This window comes from Emys orbicularis, chromosome 2 (genome assembly GCF_028017835.1).
Source record: "Emys orbicularis isolate rEmyOrb1 chromosome 2, rEmyOrb1.hap1, whole genome shotgun sequence".
Lineage (NCBI taxonomy): Eukaryota > Metazoa > Chordata > Testudines > Emydidae > Emys > Emys orbicularis.
In genome coordinates, this window is record NC_088684.1 from 295,022,631 (window position 1) to 295,035,658 (window position 13,028).

Here is a 13,028-nt window from a genome sequence, read left to right on the forward strand (position 1 = left end):
ATCCTTGACTGCCTCTGCTAGGGTCACTGGACTGGGAGCCAGTGTAGAGGATGGGCCTGGGTTCCGCTACCAGCCTCTGATAGGGTGGCATGAAGCCCTGGGAAAATCATCTATCAACCATTGGGTCCAGAACCAAGGGCGGCAGAGGGGTCAGGCGTTTGTTTTGCTTGGACTGTCTGTTACCCCAGAAGGGGTGGGATGGCTGTGACCTGGCCGGAGGGCCGAGTCATGAAATGAGGCGGACCACCGCAGGGACTGGAGCAACCGTCCCATGGGGACATTAGAGGAGGAAAGCCTGGTATGCCATGCCCAGCCACAAGGGGGCATGCCAGCAGCAGGATCCTTCCACGGTCCTCTAATCCCTATGTGTCATGACACCAATCATATAAAGCATCAGCTGTGTTCAGAAATCTGCACACAGTGATTGGTGACCATGTCGCTGTGGCATCAGCCTGTGCACTGCAAACCATGGATTTTTGCATGCCAACCACCATTTAGACACCCCGCTGGCCACCTTGCACTTGCCACCCCCTGATTTAAGCGTGCAATCCCTGGACATGTGGGCAAATTAGATGTGCAGTCGCGCCAGCATTACTGCAGGCTGCCCTGGGCTACCCAGAAGACCCATATGCATCTGAACATAGATGGGGCCTGTTGCTGAGCTGGGGGCAGGTCCCAGGCTCTTACATAAACATGGAAGTGACTACTGGCCCTGGCCTTGCTGTAGTAAACTGGGGGTTTCCATCTAGTTTTGAGAGGTACTTTCACATCATGGGCAACTTCCATGTGGTTAAACAAAGGTTCCCTCCCTTCCTGCCCAGACGTTCTTCTTCCAGTAGTTTAGTTATAAGGGCAAGGCAGGGAAATGTCATGCTCCGATATTATTTATCCCCTGGCTCTGAGCACCCTGGGCCTTTACAGTTCACGACATGGTCACTGTCCTCCCATGAGCACTGAAGGGAATGGGAGCACACGGATGAGTAAAGCAAGCAGGATCAAGCTCCTAACATGCATTTTCCCCTCTGTCAATGTGCCCGGTGTGTGTGGTCCTGTGTGAAGCAGATTATTGTGCCAGTCGCTTTGTGTGCTTTCCACACCCTAAGGTAATCTCCCATGAAAATCCCTCTTTTGATCCCACACTGAAGCAGTCAGGAGAGGGACCCCAGAGAGGGGTAAGGAGATGGGGGGATGGGAAGGATCAAACCACAGCAGAGATGTGTCGTTAATGAGCCAATCAAAGGGCAGGTTGCCAGGGTTCTCCAGAGCCCACCCTTACGGGAACTCCCAGTGCCCCACGTCCGTATCTCAGAGCTGGGCTGACTCCCAACTCCCCTCGCTTTGTGCACGGATCACTCACACACACACACACACACACCCCGGACAGTATTTTCCCCCATGCCAGGAGCTGTTCGCCCTTCACCATGGTCCCTCCAGGAGTGAGCTGCTGGACCCTTAGAGCCCCCGTGGGCCGTAGCAGTGTGTGGCAGCAATCACAGAGCCCAAACCTGACCTGGAGCCGTGGGATCCTGGGAAATAGGTGGTGAGGGGGACGGTTAACGGCTGGGAAGGGAAGCGGGAAAAGACAAAGCCACATTGGAATGAGTCTCTGGGCTGAAGATAATGGACACCCTAAAGCTAAACCATAAATATGCTGCAGCAGGGGTAGAACCTGCACCCTTGGCCTCTGAAAACACAGGCTTCTGCCACGTGAGCGAAAGGAGAACGTCTATTAACCCTCACTGCCAGGGCTTAGACCCCAGGGCCATGCACACACACCTAGTCATGCCCCCGTTGAAGTCAGGTGTGGCGAGACCCACCCACTTCAGTGGAAGCAGACTTGGGCCTGAGGCATCAGAGCAGTTCAATGGGTCCCTTGGGAGTGGCCCTGTCGTGGCCTGGGCTGCTGTGTGGGTGTCAACGCAGCGCGCCTGCAAAAGTGGCTTCTCTGGGAGCAATAACGCAACAAGGTGTCACTCAACCAATACAAACCCGCTTGGGACAGCAACACCTCGTGCCCTGCCACGCCTGGTAAGCCCGTGACCGGGCGGGTCTTGTTAACTGTGCTCACAGAATGGGTTCCTGGAAGGGAACGAATATTAACATAAGACATTTCCTAAATCTCGATCGACTGAAACAGCTCAGTGGTACCCAGTCCCTTAGGACTGGAAGTGAGGAAAGCCCAGCTAGGCCTAGAGAATGATGCAATATGGTCTTACCAATTCAATCGATCCCTGCCTTCGATGGGCTAGAAATGCCCAGCTGGACCAGTGACAAATATTTCCAGAGTCAGTGAACTCCTCCGAGGATGTGAAAGGAAAAGAAATAAGTGGATCCCTTTGAATAAGCATCCAAATCATTGCAAGCCGATCTAGACCAGGGATCGGCAACGTCTGGCCTGCGGCCCGCCAGGGTAAGCCCCCTGGCAGGCCGGGACGGTTTGTTTACTTGCCGCGTCCGCAGGTTCGGCCGATCGTGGCTCCCACTGGCTGTGGTTCGCCGCTCCAGGCCAATGGGGGCTGCGGGAAGCGACACGGGCCGAGAGATGTGCTAGCTGCGGCTTCCCACAGCCCCCATTGGCCTGCAGCGGCGAACCGCGGCCAGTGGGAGCTGCAATTGGCCAAACCTGCGGATGCGGCAGGTAAATAAACCGGCCCGGCCCGCCAGGGGGCTTATCCTGGCGGGCTTTGTGCCAAACATTGCCGATCCCTGATCTAGACCCTCAGAAGCGACCCCAGCGGTGGTTTTTAACCTGCACTCTCAGTTGAAATCCCTGGAGAGTTCTGATTAAAACAATCAATGGCACAGCGTGCAGGATCATGCTCTGAGTGTTGGTTCTTTTAGCTCTATGAGACAGCTGGGGCCAGCTGCATCTAGCAGACGTGTATGTAACACCTGCTGCGCCTGGAAACCCCTCTTTTGCACAGGCCAGCAGGTACTGAGTGAGTAAGTAGCACAAAAGCAGTTACTTGTCCAGACCCATGTGATTTTTAAGTGATTGTGCCCCGAAGCTTCAAGCAGGGTGTAGGCCCGTTATGCCAGGCGCTGTACAGAGATGTAATAAATGACAGATCCTGCCCCAAAGCCCTGATCGTCTAAAAGACAAAGCGTAACAGGAGGGTGGGTCAGGCAGACAGGCTGGGGGTGGTGGAGACGGTAATAAAATTAATAGAAGGTGCCTAATTCTTAGCCAATCGAGGGCAGTGACCACGATCTGTCACCTGGCTGGCCATAACCAGGGTACAGTTTTCTGGGCCATGTGTGCAAACAGCTGGGCCACGCTGCAGTTGAATTGCTGAAGCCTGACTGTGATGATGTCAATGATCAGATCAGGCAAGCTGCACAGCTCCCTGCCAGCTACAGTTACATGAAGGTCCTGAGCCCGATTCTCCCTTCATTCGCACCCTTGTAAGTCCATAACGTCTGCAGCATTGCTCCTGATTTACCCCGAGGTTGCGGAGAGGGAGAGCCAGGCCCTCTCGGCAGATTTGGGGCTCTAGGGATAAAGGCCCAGGTTTTGATGCCAGCTAACAGGCCAATCTTCAGAAGCTGCCAGCCTGGAGAAGAGCGCTTAGAATTGCTCAACTCTTCCTCCACTTCTGCTTTGAAAATGCATTGCAGACGTTTCCGCGGCCCTGTATTGAGTACATGTTTTTGCAACCCAGGGCTGGTCAAATGACAGCCTCCCTCCCCCTCCATGCCAAGTTCTAAACGGTGCAGACTGCCTCTTGTTTCCTAACATACCGGAAAACAGTTTTATGCAAAAACTAAACTTTGGGAACCAGTGTGGCAAGAACAGACTTTTGTAACCTCTTTACTTGGGTGTTAGCAAATCACTCAGGGAAAGGTCCTTCTGAAGTGACCAGAGTTAAGATGAAGGAAGCAGAATGAAGAGTAGAATTGGGATAAATAGAAAAGAAAATATATAGAATTATTCTTTGTAGCAATCCCCAAAGCCAAGGTCAAGGCCTCATTGTGCTGGGTGGGGCACAAACCCAGAGTAAATCTTTTCCCCAAGGAGCAGACAGTCTAAATAGACAAGACAAAGGGTGATGGGGGAAACAGAGGCAGAGAGAAGTGAAATGACTTAAGAAGTCACAAAGCAGGTCAGTAGCTGAGCCAGGAACAGAAGCCGGCTCTCCCAAGTTCCCACCTGTAATGAGGCGGTGTGGTTCCCCACCGCCCCGGAGAGAGACGAGTCCCTCCGGAGACCAGAGTGGGCGGAGCCAGGGAGCTCTGAGCCCGCCCTCCAGAGGGTCAGGCGTTGCCCCAGAAGTATAAAGGCCCGACCTTATAAAATCATGAGTGCTGTGGAGAAAGTGATTAAGGAAACGTTATTTACTTGTTCCCATAATAGAAGAACTAGGGGCCACCGAATGAAATTAATGGACAGCAGGTTTAAAACAAATAAAAGGAAGTTCTTCTTCACCCAGCGCACAGTCAACCTGTGGAACTCCTTGCCTGAGGAGGTTGTGAAGGCTAGGACTATAACCGGGTTTAAAAGAGAACTAGATAAATTCATGGAGGTTAAGTCCATTAATGGCTATTAGCCAGGATGGGTAAGGAATGGTGTCCCTAGCCTCTGTTTGTCAGAGGGTGGAGATGGACGGCAGGAGAGAGATCACTTGATCATTACCTGATAGGTTCACTCCCTCTGGGGCACCTGGCATTGGCCACTGTCGGTAGACAGGATACTGGACTGGATGGACCTTTGGTCTGACCCAGTACGGCCGTTCTTATGGTCTTATATTCTCAGAGCTCATTGAGAGAGCAACTGCCGGGGAGGCCAGACGCCTCCAGCCTAGCTCGCGATTGGGAAACCCCAGCGGCCTGCAGTAAACCCGAGGACTGGACCAACCTGCCCCGCGCCAGCTACCCGGAGGAGTTGCCAAGTCTACCCCGGCCAGCTATCCCGAGGAGCCCATGGTGCTGGAGCCCCCGGAGGACACCACCCCGACCCAGGTACTACAAGAGGGGGAGTCTGGAAGTAGCCCGGGGGCAGCCGACCCTAGTCTGGCTGCAGCACTGCCGGAGCCCATGTCAGTATGTTGCGGCTGGGATCCCCACTGACGCAGCAGCGAGTTTCCGCCGCTGCTAGGGCCCCGGGCTGGGATGCAGTGGAGTGGGAGGGCCTGCGTCCCCCCTGCCACCCCACTCACGGGTGGCCGTCTCCCCCTCGCCCAGGCCCTTTGGGTCCTAGGGCCTGGGCCTGCTGTTTATATACCGTTACTGCTCAGCCCCTGCCTGAGGGCTTGAGCGCCTGACTCACCAGTGCCCCGCCCTGATCTAGGGCCTGGGCTCGCTGTGTTTATTTCTGCCCTCACAGAGGCCGCCGAGGAAGTCTCCCACGGCCGAACTAATTCCCCACAAGGCATCTTCCCGAGTGTAGCGAGGCGGTGTGGTTCCCCGCCGCCCCGGAGAGAGACGAGCCCCGGCTAACCTCTCTACACCACCCAATGGCCTACCCAGCAGGCCAGGCTGCCTTTTGTCAGACATATGTAAAGCCACAGAGCTGTGTGTACAGGACAGCCACAGTCACAGGATCATGTCTCCAAATGAGAGTTAATTGAGGCCTGGGCTATACCTGGACTTTACATTGGTACAGTTACCTCTCTGCGGGGTGTGCCATCCTATGCTCCCCCCCCCCCCATGTAAACAGCACTAGGTCAGCATAAGAATTCCTCCGTTGACCTAGCTAATGCCTCTAAGGTGTTGGCAGTGTTGCTGTGTCAGTCTCAGGATACTAGAGAGACAAAGTGTGTGAGGTAATATCTTTTATTGGACCAACTTTGGTGGGTGAGAGAGACAAGCTTTCGAGCTCCACAGAGCTCTTCTTCAGGGCTGGGCAACGTACTCAGAGTGTCACAGCTAAATACAAGGTAGAACAGGCCGGCTGGTCCAATACAAGATATCGACTCAGCCAACTTTTCTCCTTCGTATGCTGACACCTTCCAGCCACCTTCTTCTTCTTCTTCCAGTTTAACACGGATATTGTGGTAGCACCAAAAGCTGCAACAAAGCTGTGCCCCGTTGTGCTAAGTGGTTCATCAACCTAAAATAAATTATGAGTATAAAATGCTCCCATGCAAGTTTGGTGGCATTTTACTCGCCCTTTGGGGTGGCCTGACCCAAAGCCTATGGGAGTATGTCAGCTGAGTCCGTGTGGCTTTGGATCAAGCGCCGTATGTCCATGCAGGGTGCAAGCCAGTGGAAAATCAGCTTAGCGCTGTGTGCTTGGTATTTCCAAAGGGCTGGGCACAGTTCTGCTTTATGCCTAGCAGTATAATGATTCTGCTGGCCGTAACCACTAGAGTTAAGTTGCAAAAACTTTTTCAGTGTCAGCTATTTTCACCCATTCATAACATTCAAGATTCTGTGAGGGACCAGACATTTATACCAGAATATCCAGTGGTATAATAGGTAATGGGAACCAAAGCGCTTCGGAAGGGAGATTAAACCTCCTGCGTCAGGGTTTAAATAAATCTCTGTTGGGGTTAGGAGGAGATGTTCCTAGAGAGGCAGATTAGCTCAGATCTGTAGGGCTTTTTACACCTTTCTAGGAGGCAGCTGGTACTGGCCACTGTCCGAGTCAGGACATTAGGCTAGATGGACCTAGGGTCTTATCCAGTCCGGCAGTTCCTGTCTTACAAAAGCTTTACTTTTTTGGGCTTAAATGTTCCCTCCTCGGTCACTTCTTCTGTAGGGGGGTTGTTTTTTAAAGTTTACTTGCAAAGTTTTAAGAGGGTTAAAAAAAATCTTTCTCCCACGAACACAAAGATTCTCCCCACCGTCCTTCTCCTGGTGAGCTACGCAACGACGGCCGTGGTGCGTGAGCAGGCGTGAACGCTGACGGTGCGCTGTGCTGAGTTTGAACCGGCGTGCTTTCTATGGACACCCTTCTGAACTTCTGCAGATGCGCAATTGATCACGTGCAACGGGAGTTTCTGTTAAACCGGGGTTCTGCTCTGAAAGGGGGCTACGTAATAACTGCATCGTCTTCCTCAACTGGGCTGCTCCGGGGGTGTATTTGAAATCAGATGCGCTGGCTGTTAGGGACGGATGTCTGTTTTTCCATCCCCGTTAGCTCCGGGGAGGCACCAGAGCTCTGGGAGAGGGAGCTGGGGGCTCTTTCGCCATGTGCATCACCAGCAGAATTGTTTACCAAGTTCCAATCAATGACGGGGGGAGTGTGAGAAGGAAAGAACCCAATTTGGCTCTCGGTGCACGATCCTCCCCTGCCTTGGCCCCCGGGTGAGTCATTTACACCTGCACAAAATGCTTCCGAGTCAGAAGCCTCACTTCCACCAGCAGCTGCGTTTTACACCCACTTGGCCCAGGTGCAGATGATTCTGGGGGAGTGGGCTGCTCCGATCCCAGAGGGGCTTGCAGAGCTGGTAGTCAGAGCCCTCCCTGCCCGTGCCTCAACCGTCTTACACGTAAACAGGGCACGTTTGATCTGGAGTCAGAGAGACGATAAACCCAGAGCCCCCCAGTGCCTTTTCAGGGTGGTTACGCCCCTGAGGCTCAATCCTGCACTCACTGAAGCCAGTGGGAGTTTTGTCATAGGGTGTGACAGAGCCCCTAAGATAGATGCATTTGGGACAGGCCAGCCGTGCTGCTGTTTGGTTACCGGTCTTACCGCCTTCTTCAGAAGCTGGGTTCATACGGAAGCTGAGTCACGTACATGCCCCACACACTGTGAGCAAGGGGGCTATGTGTCCCCCGCATGCCCTTCTCAGGAGCTAAAGTGACTCTGTTGAGGAGGGGGTTAGGGAACGGCCAGGAAGGAAGCGTCGCTTTAAGAACCATGGCTAGGTTTGGAAAGAGGCTGGTTAATTTGATCTTTGTAGATAAGGGGCTAAAATAAGGGTAAATAAATCTCATGCTTCAGGGCATAAGCAAGTCGCTGCAGGGGCCAGGAAGGAATCCCTGCTCTGCACTACACAGCTGGCTAGGGTGGATTCTGGAGTGGGCTTCACCACTCTGAAGCATGGGGATAATAAACTCTATGTTCCAAAGGGAGCAAGTGCATTTCTTGGCCACTCCCCTCTCAATCCGGACTACAGCTGTGTGTCGTAGAGAAGGCAGCCCTGCCTTGTTGTAGGGTGCCTGGGAATGTCATGGGGATATTTAGTATTCAGCATGCATAGTCTTCGGACTGCTGCAGGGGTCATTTGTAGGGCAGATCTCTGCTTGTTTCTGGGGGAAGCAGCCAAACACGGATCTGTGGTTGCTGTCAGGGAAAAGGGGGTGAACGAAGACCAAAAGATATGGCAGCTGCCGGAGGTGCTCCACATGATCCGGGAGCTGCTCTATAGCAAGGCTAACAGGGAGCAGGTTAGATCTGCAAGGGGAGCCTTAAGAATGTGGGTAGCAGCTGTGCCCACGGTTACAGGGCTAGCTGCATCTCTGTCCTCTGCCTGATGTGCCAGGCCTCATGCCCTTATGTCTCCTGGGGTGGAATCATGTGATTCTCCCACTCTTAGACCAGGGACTGGCCTATAGCACCCTGAGATTCACCTGTGCCTACCCCAGCAGCTCTGTCTGGGTTCTGAACCTGCCTTTCTTCCCTTCAGGAGCCTGTGATCGTGAGGGAATTCACAGTGACCAGATGGCCTTGTGCAACCAAAGTACCATTTAACCTTAACTGGAGGAACATAACGTAAGAGGAAAAGGATTTTAAATCAACAGTCTGTCTGACGTAAAGCCCTACCACCCTGCGATGGGGCCCCTGGCAGGCCTACCTACTCCAGACATCCCCAGCATTGTCTGTCCATCCGGTCAACTTCTCAGCAACTGCGCTGCTGGCCTCTGGACCAAGAGCGACCTTTTAATTCTTTGCAGTCCTTCTGCGCTGCTGGCGCCCAGCCTTGGCATATGATTTCTGCAACCGGGGCTGAGCCCGGAGGTAGGATCTTCACAGGGAGGCGCTCAGGCATTGCCTCTGTCACCCTGAACTGTTTACCAGGAGGGAGCTTATCTTGAGCTACTGTTTAACTTCCTGCTTGTTTTTCCCAAGAGACGGCTATTAAACTGAACCAAGGTAGTCATACAGGACCCATCCTATAACCAGATCACATACAGTGTCTGCAATTATTACAGAGCAGCGCCCCGTCTGCCACAGCCCGGCTGAGCCACCACAGCAGTGGGACCAAATGTTTTTTAAATAATAAAAATGTGCTGCTGGGGGACGTAGTCTATAACGGGATGTAGCCTGCCAATGGATTCCAGCCGCAGGGCAGTGTTGTGAGCACTTGTGCACTTATGCTGCCACCTTAAGGCAGCTCCGTGGAGCTACATTTTTGTGTACATGTAAGTGCTTGTGAAATACTTGTTCAAAGGCTTCGTGCACAGGAGCTGAGCAGTAGCATTGAGTGGGTCCAGTTGAGCTCAGGGAACCCGTGTGAGAGAAAGGACTTACCCCAAGGGACTTCCAATCTAGGCAGGCAAAGGGTGGGAGCAAGGGAGTATCGTTGGCCCCATTTCAGAGGAGAACTGAGGGCCAGAGATGCTAAGTGACTTGCCCAAAATCACCCAGGGGCGCGGTGGCAGAGGCAGGAATTAAACCCAGCTCTCTGGAGAGCTGGTCCTGTGCCATAGCCACAAGGCCTCTGCCCTCTTCAGTCTCCTACCTCAATCCCCTGCTGCTGCCTACCATCCCACCCTCGCACCCCCTCAGCTTCCCAGGAGGATGCAGTGAGAGTGCACGAGCCCACAACAGCATCACCCCGGGTGCCTGCGGGGTTCTTCCGACACGGCCCTGGGGCGACAGTGGAGTACAGCTCAGGGGAGGCGGCGCTGGCTTGAGGGGACCTGACCTCCCTCTCCAGTGACCTTGGCTTCGCACCTGCGCCCGCGGCGGGCTGCTGCTTGTGGCAAGCCCAGCACAGGGTAAGTGTCTACACACTCCCACTTTCCTGGGGGCTCTCAGGCAGCCAGGGCTGCCCTCAGAGGGGCTGGGGCCGGTCCAAGGCTACTCAGATTCAGCACAGCCCTGGGGAAGCTGCTTCTGGGGAAGAGGGGTGAGCGTCTCCGGGCCTCCCGTTAACGATGCCCTTTCCGGGCAGAGCTCCTAGAGCACGGACCCCACAGGCCTTCCTTGGGGGGGAGTCACTCTTTCTTTCTCACACACAGAGACAGGAGTTTTTAGGCCGGTGGCCAGGAAAGGGTTAAGGCGGGTTACCTTGGGCTCTGGGTCCTACCGTAGTGAATGCGTGAGCAGCAGGTGCCATGGGAGGGCAGAGCCGCTCTGTGTCATTGGCCCTGGGGAAGGGGCCATCCAGTGCCTGTGAGCCGGCCGGCATGCCCAGAGGACACGGCCCCGGGGCTGAGGAGCGAAGCACTTTCAGGGAAGGGCGAAACGGGGATGGATTCTGAGCCAGCCTGGCCGTCGCTAGCCCTCCCCTTCTGAGCCAGGCAAAACACTCTGCCCTTCGCCCGCTCTCCTGCTGCAGGGCAGGGCTGCACGGCGGTGCCAGGCACCTCAGTCACAGCACCCCCCGGGTGCCGCATGGAGACGGCGCCGTGAGCTGGGGTGCCCTGCCCATAGCAAAGCGTGGTACCCCCAGCCCTACCGCCCAGGGACTCCCCTGCTGGGAACCAGCCAGGAGGCCTTGAGGTCACCCTTCCACCAGCACAGCCACCCTGGGCCTTGTGCCTTACCCTCTGCTGCCTCCTGGTGGCTGCTGCCAGGCACTCTTTGAAAGCAGAACCGTTTTTTAAAAACTTCCATTTCTGCTCTTTGTAGCAGTTCAGGGAGCCTGCCTTCCTCTTCCGCAGAGTCCACTGTGACAGCGTTAGTCTCTCTTTGGACACCGAGAGAAGTTATGGGGAGTGAAGAGGTTAAAGTCTAATTACCCTTCTGTGAGTGATCGTTAATGACAAAGGGTCATCACCACCCCACCTCCCCCACACACAAAGGAGCCCTAAGCAATGTACAAGGGGGCCATGTCCACCTCTACTCTGTTGGTGGGAGAGGTCAAATGGAAGCAGCTTCTGGACGCCTCAATAGATTGTGTGTTTCAGGTGGTGGGGGGCAGCAGATGCAGCTCACACAACTCTGGTCTTCTGCAGGAGCTGCTCTGTGTCCAGGTACCTATTGTGGTGTATTGAAAACTGTGTCAAAATTGTACGCTATCACTTTAAACGCTCAGCGGGGTTTCTTGGTCCTCATTGCAGGCCAGGGGCTCTGTAGGGAAGCTAGCAGAGTCAGTCTGCAAAGAGCCAGCCTAGAGCAAGGTGGGATGAGTTGTGCCTCTCTGATTTAGGGAGCAGCCTGCTTTGTCTCTCTCTGTATTTGGTTCTTGTGTGTTAAGTTTCTGTATTCTAAGAAATTAAAGTCATGCTACGTTGCAACTTCCAACAAGAGTATTTTATATTGTGATAGACCCAGACCAGTTGGGAACAGCAGAGTAGCAGAAGGGAGATATACTGGCCACTGGATAAGTAGTTTTCTGTTCCCTGAGTGACCAGAGCAGGGGCTGCTCCAGGCTAATAGACCACCTGACTCCAATTAACCTGCTAAGAGTCAGGTGAGGCAATTAAGCACCTGACTCTAATTAAGGCCCCTCTGATGCTATAAAAGGGCTCCCTCCAGTCAAGCCAGGGAGACAGAGAAGAGGAAGTGTGTGAGAGGAACTGGGAGCAAGAGGTGTGCAAGAAGCTGAGCGTGAGTAGGTGTACTGCTGGAGGACTGAGAAGTACAAGTGTTATCAGACATCAGGAGGAAGGTCCGGTGGTGAGGACAAAGAAGGTGTTGGGAGGAGGCCATGGGGAAGTAGCCCAGGGAGTTGTAGGTGTCGTGCAACTGTACCAGGAGGCACTCTAAACAGCTGCAGTCCACAGGGCCCTGGTCTGGAACCCGGAGTAGAGGGCGGGCCCGGGTTCCCCCCAAACCTCCCAACTCCTGATCAAACACAGGAGGAATTGACCTGGACTATAGCTTCTGCCAGAGGGGAAGGTCTCTGGACTGTTTCCTGACCCACAGGGTGAATCTGTGAAGCGAGCAAATCCGCCAATTAGCGCAGGACCCACCAAGGTAGAGGAGGAACGTTGTCACAATATTTTTATCTATTTTCTCTGTTTGTAAGTGGTGAACATAACACCTATGTGGCCCCTATCACTGTAAAATCTGTGTGCCTTCCAAATGAAACTCACTCTGTCTGTGTGTGTGTGTGTGTGTGTGGTGGGGCTCATAGTGACAAAGCCTGGAGCTCACAATGGCATGGGTAACTGTGCTCAGGTGAGTCCTGCGCACGGGGCCCTGAGCACGTCTCTGCAGGGAGGCTCTTTGCCTCGTGCCCCTTCCTGGGGATCCCTGGGGGGTGGGATGGGATCAGATACAGGGTCGCTCTGGTAGGATGCTCTGTGAGGAGCCAGGCACCCTCCCTCCCCTATCACTGCTGTGGGAATTACATCTCCCCACACAGGGGATCCATGGGCTCCCCAGAAATGGCCCTGCCCCATAGGAGATTCTCACTGACCCCTACCCTGACCAGCTGAACCTTCCATATGGGGTGGGGCCGGCCCCTGGACCCAGCCTTCCCACTCCAACCTTTCCCCAGGGGCGCAGCTGAAGCTGGGGAGGGCTGAGCCCCTGGATCAGTCGCCAGCTCCTCATCAGCTCTGGGCAAAGGGGCTCCCTTCAGAGCAGGAAATGTGTTCCGGGCCCCGGCCAATGGGAGCTGCGGAGTCAGCACTCAGGGTGGGGGCAACATGTGGAGCCCCCGTGGCCACCTGTATGCCTAGGAGCTGGAGGGACATGCCAGCCGCTTCCCTGGAGTCACGCCACAGAGCCGGGCAGGGAGCCTGCCAGCCCCGCTGCGCCGCCAACCAGACTTTTAACAGCCCGGTCAGTGGTGCTGACCGTGGCCGCCAGGGGACAGCACATGGAGTCACCTGGCTGCCCCCGAGCTGGAGTGACATGCCGGCCGCTATTCCACGGCTAAGCACTGCCAGGAGCCCGCGCCCTGCACCCTGTCCCATGGCCCAACCCCCTACCACAGCTCGGAGCCCCCTCCTGTACCCAAACC